The following is a 6,000-nucleotide window of genomic DNA, read 5'->3' on the forward strand; positions in this document are numbered from 1 at the left end:
TTGGCATGCACAAGTCCAACTGGCACTTGATGTTGTTCTCTGCCTTATGGGCCTGTTATCACTTAGGTTGTTCCCCAAAAGCAGTGAGAAAAGGGAATACGGCTGAGGTAACCACTAACCAATATTTTAGATGCAAATTCTAGCCAATTTGCAGCTAGAGAGGGCCCTCTCTTTATGATTTAGCTTTGTTTTGTTATATGTTAGGCTAGTTATGAAACACAAGTATTTGTTTGATTTTGGGATGGTGACATTTGATAGAACAGGGCTGTAAAGTATGAGAAGTTCAGACCATTAGGTTAATGGAGTCAATGATAATGAATTTCTGGGTATGGTTTCTTTGGCAAAGTAGGAACTACAGAGCAAGATAATTAAACATGGAACAATTTTCAAGCTAGAATCAGGTGAAATGGAGTTAGGGGATGAAAGGCAATTAAGAATCTCTCATCATGCTAACAAAGGGAGAGTGAGTAAATATTATCAAGGAGCAACTAAGAATTCCTTAATTATATTCAGGGTGAAAGAACCAGTGAAACAGGAGCAGTTAAGAATTCCTGCCTATGCTAGTCCTGAAGAAAACATGTAAAATGACAGGAATTGAACACAGAGTACAACAAAGTAAATTCTGGGCTATTATTTTTTCCTGCAATTTAGAACATGATACTTAGATGATATATAAAACACAGTAATAGTAAAACAAGAGTTTAAAAGACTTATTGATCCATGAGATAATCCAAGAATTCTGAAACATGGGCTTAAGCCATCAATTCCATAACCAGAGAGTTTATCAGCAAATCATTCTAGCAATCTATTCAGAAGTGTTCTTAAATTTACAGCGCAGTTCTAGAATGATATTCACCAACCCCTGAAACTTAGATTGGGGAGGTATTTGTACAAATTTTTACAAAATACCTCAAAGGAGATAATATCTTTCCATAACTTCTTTCACCTACTCTACAGAAGCAGTAAATGCTCTTGGGAACAGAGAGAAATGAATGCAGAAATAAGAAATGTTGAGCTGGCCGTTTTCTTGGTGAGATGCATTGATTGTTTACCCAGTAAGTCGGCCGATGGATATTTTTGGTGAAATTCCACGCTGCTTGCGTTACTTTCCTGGGTGCTTTTCCCTGCGCTTCAATTAACTGCTGTCCAGTGCGATTTTATCTGCTCTTTCCTTCACTTTATAACATCTGTAGCGTTCTGGGAATATGAACAAAAACTTTCATATCTGCCTACAAAATCTCCAGCATACTCTGCCACCATTCATTATCTGGTAATTGGTGCCTGCGCATTTTAATTAGAGTTTCATCTGCATCTGTGTACCTGAAAAAGGTGGGCTGGACTGTGAAAAGATGCCTGACTTCATGTTCCATAAAAAACAAATTCTCCAGATTGTCATATAGGCTCTGTCCAGATGGGAGTGCTTTCTCTCCTGTAGAACTTGATGATGCTGTGGCTTGAGTATCCCCACATGTATTTAATCTGTGTACATAGGCTGCATGTGACATTAGTATGTAGTCATCAGTTAACAAACTGGGCAGACCCTTTTCCTCCAAAACTCTAAATTTCTGTGTGAAAGCATTAATTTCCATTTGCATTTCTTGGCACTTGCTTTCCAGATTTTGTATAAAATTCCTCATGGTCAGGATTCTTTTAATTATTAAAATAGTGCTTGTCCTATCCCTGATATCCAGTTTTTCCAGATCTTCTTTGGTGTGGGTGTTCATGAAATATATTAGCCTATTGGCCTGTTCGAGCATGTTTCCCAATGCATCCCTGGCCTTTTGCATTTCCTCTTGAGCTGCTGCTACCAAATCAATCTGTTCATGAATTATCTGTATCGATTTCCACATATCAGTGATGGATTGGCTAATGTTAGCCCACAGAATGCTCCTGATTTCTGCCAGGGGTTTGTCCAATAAGAGGTCCTTTTCCAATGCCTTTACTTTGTTTTCCAATGCTTTCACCTCCCTTGTTTTTTCTGCTACAGTAATCTTGGACTTATCATAACTTACTTCCAATTTTGCCAATTTCTCTTTGGCACCTTTTAACTCTGACACCTGGAGTTTTAGATCCTCCATGGCCTTTATCAGTTCTTCAGTAGACATGGTAGTGCTGCTTCTTGCTACTGTTGTTGATGTAGTGCTTGGTGCTGTTGATGCTGGATTAGTAGGAGGGACTGCTATTGTGACTGTAGAAGGAGCAACTATAACTAGTGGAGCTGTTTGAGATGGCTGAGAGGCCAACTCTCCCTGTTTTCCTTGTAGTGCTTCCTCTAATGCCTTCTCTATTTCTGCCAATCTCTCATTCATTTTGATCAGCAGTTCCATTGCATCTTCCTGTGATTTTTGTTCAACAATCTCTGTAGTTTTGGGATGCATGGTAATGGGTAGCTTGAGCTGTTTCCCGAGAGCTGCAATGTCTTCCTCCTTCTTTATTATGAATGCTTGGATGCCTTTGGGATCCTTGGGATCATGTCCTAGCTCTATAATAATTTCTTCTAAGGATTTAATTTTGTTATCCTTAGCCAAAGAGGAAGCCTTTTCCAATTCCAATTGGGCAGAAGTATTATTCAAAGAATTCTGCAATTTGTGGGTCAGCAATGCCTTATTTTCCAATGTGGAGTATACCATTTCACCTGTCTGCTTATGTAATTCAATTTGGTCCATTGGCTGGATATCCTTGGCCAATACTTCTAGATTGGTCCTGATATAATCAGCAGCTGTCTGTGGGTGCAACATTTTGGGCTTGAAATGACTTAGGATCATCTTCCCTTCTTGGATGTCATATGCTGACATTAGCCTTTGTTGATTTGTAGGTGCCATCCTTAGCAAGTGATTGTAAAGTTGAATCCTTATTGGCTCATTCTTTGCTTTTATTTCAGTGAATGTTTTCTTAATGTCTGAGCCTTGTTTACTTTGTTGCCTGGAAGAAGAGAATTCCGTACTATGTTGTCTTCCAATCTCCTGTCTGTGTGAACTGGCCGATGTTTCTGTGACTGGAGATGTATCCTGGCTGACTGCTCTCTCTTCCCTTGGACTGTCTGAGATCTCCTGAATGAATTCCTCCTCTGATAGGGGGTTCAATCTCTGCCTTTTCTCCCCTGGTTGATCTTCTGGACCGCTGATCGGTGTGTCTTCTTGTCTATCCCTTTTCTTGCCTCTTTCCTCATTTAGAGGAGTTTGTAGTATAGGGATTTCTGGGGCCTTTGTTTGTGTTAGGGGGACCTGCCCTGGGACTTGTTCTTTTGATGTAGCTGGCTGGTCTGTCATTGTCTCCTGTTCTGCACCTACTACCTCTTTGCCCTTTGCTGACCCTATGCTAGCTTTTTGTGTGGGCTGCTGAGAAGTCCCTGCAAAAGATGTATCACCTCTTGTGTGCTGGGGTAGTTTGAAGGATACCTGTCCAAAAGAGTCCAGGTCAAGTGTTTTTCCAAGGTATTTCATGGCTTTTTTAAATTTTTCTTCTTCAGTAATTTCTTCAACTAATGTTCCTTCTACCCATTCTTGTTGATTAGCATATTGTTGAATTTCAGGGATTTTGTGGTGAACATATCCTGTAAGCTTGTTTTTGACTTTTCTATAACTTATGAAATGTTCAAGGTCATATGGTGCCCAATAAAAGCTTTGTTTCAGCATAAGTTTCTCCCTTAAAATCTTATCTGCCTCCTCCCAGGCTTCCCTTTTGTTGAAGATAAAAGGGCCCAATTGATTTCTTATCTTGAGCTGTGCCTTTTTCCTAGCACCATAGAAATGAGTCAAATCTGAACTAATAAATTCCTAAAGTATTCCAAGGAAAATAGTCTCATAGGGACATACTTTGGCAGCTTGTAGGGGGATAATTCACAACCATAAATCCTGATCACTGTGTGATTCTCGTAAAAATACCAGTCACCAATACTGTAGTCCTTTGAGAGATGCAAAATTTTCTGCATTTCAGCAGAGAGTCTGGCAGGAGGAGTTATCAATAATAAAGAAGTAGCTGGATATATGAACAGGTCAACAAACTCACAATATGTATAAGGGGAGTTATGAACTTCATGGAATACTGAGGTCCAGAATATCATAGACCTCCTTTCTCCTTTGAGGTCCAACTTTCTAAGAGGAATTTGGAAACTATCAGGTTGATTGTACAGCAACAAATGGTATATGTAGGATGTGTATTTGAACACTCTTTCTCTGTCTAGGCTCATGAATTGGTCATGGATTTTATTGGCTATGAAGGTGGCATAATCATATTGGACAGCAAGGGGGTATCCTAGAGTGAATATGGACATCAACACTAGGATAGTTTCATCAATATACTCACTGGTTTTGAAGCCCAAGATATAGGAAATCATATCAGTAATGAATATACCAGCTTCATTGAACCAGACCTGATTAAAAGGAGGTGACTACCTGGGCTGGCGATCTGGTTTCATGAATAATCGAGCAATTCTGGTTATCTCTGAACTGGGCAGTTTGGCACCTTGGTCAAGCAAGAATTCCATGGCGAGAGGGGCCAGAGGCTGAGTTGGTTTAAAATGAAGCATCTCATTTATGGATTGAGGAGTAATATAGAAGAGGATAGTCCCAGATGGAGTCATAACTACTCTTTGTGTGGGGTCATAATTTGCACAACATAAATGGATGAGATCAGGAAGCACATTTACTGAAGGGAGGTAGTAAATGGGCATGTTGGACTCCCAAATTCCAAACACATCAGTATTGCTTCTGCAGCTATTCCTAATTTCACAAAAATCTTGAAGGTGAGGCTTGTCACCCATCATATACTTAATTTGGAAATCCCTGTTAGCAAGGGGCATCCATTCCAATTCCTTATGTGGTGCATTCAAGGGGGCAACATTCAGGGCCACTGGAGCCTCCATTTTCAAGTTATTTTATGACTTTTTTAATTGGAGTTAGGGCTTTTGTAGCAACAGTAGGGTAAAATGACAGTTGGTGGGCTTTTCTGCGGAAATTGCTGGCCGAAACGAGTTTGAATTTAGCTTAATGGGCAATTTTGCAGAGGGAAATAGAGTTCACAGAATTTCTTTGGAAAAATGGGTAAAATAGTGATTATAATGCAGAGGTGTAGAGGCAGCACTGTGACTTTAATTCAAATTTTGGTTCTGTGGGCAATTTTTAGAGAAAAACTTGGAAAAACAGGGTTTAGGAGAAGAATTTGGGGTAAATACCTATTTTATGTACGCCCTGTGCACAATGTGGGTGGCAGACCGAGCTGAGGGACCGAGCAACGGAGTCAATTTCCCTAGGTGGTGGACTGTGCAGTGAAAATGGTGTTTTGAATGTTAAACACCATGCAAACATCACGCAGAAGAAACAAGTGAAATGAACGAAAAACGACATTTAACGGCTTTTTAACAAAAAAATTGATTTTGGCGGGTTTTTTGACATGCTTTGGTCGGGTGACGTCAGCACGACGTCATCCTTGTCGGGTAGCGGGTGTACGGAAGGTGACTTGGTGCTGATGTGGCGGACATGGCGGATGACACAGTGGTGCAGTGGCAGCCGACGTGGGTGCTGACGTGGGTGACAACGTCAGCGATGGGAAATGAGGGCGGTTTATGGTTTTATCGCATCGCTTATTGGAAAATGGTGGTTTTGGGCGAAGCGAACACGATAAACCGTGGAGGAGACGCGTGGATTGTGTACGGTAGCAAAACCACCGATTTCATGGAGCCTATTGTTCCGTCATCGGGGGGCTTCCGATATCGACGTGGATCGTCCGATAGGAAAGCCCAGATTGGATGGTTGACAGAGGGGTGGAGTTGGCGGAGGTGTATGCTGTGGTGGCCCACGTTAATCTTTTAATGTTTTACAAAATTTTCGGGGTATTAAACTTTGGTTTATCGGGGTTTTGTAGGTGCGGTTATTTATTTAACCAAGTGTTAAATAAATTCCATGGTTTGTGTAGGTGGAGGGGTTATTATAAGGTTCCAAGTGAACCTATAATTCCCGAAATACTATGGTTTATGGCTATAGTTTCCCGGGTGAGGAATAT

Source organism: Pinus tabuliformis, chromosome 3_1, assembly GCF_031772625.1.
Source record: "Pinus tabuliformis cultivar Carrire ecotype Pingquan chromosome 3_1, CPIR1, whole genome shotgun sequence".
In the NCBI taxonomy this organism is placed as follows: domain Eukaryota; kingdom Viridiplantae; phylum Streptophyta; class Pinopsida; order Pinales; family Pinaceae; genus Pinus; species Pinus tabuliformis.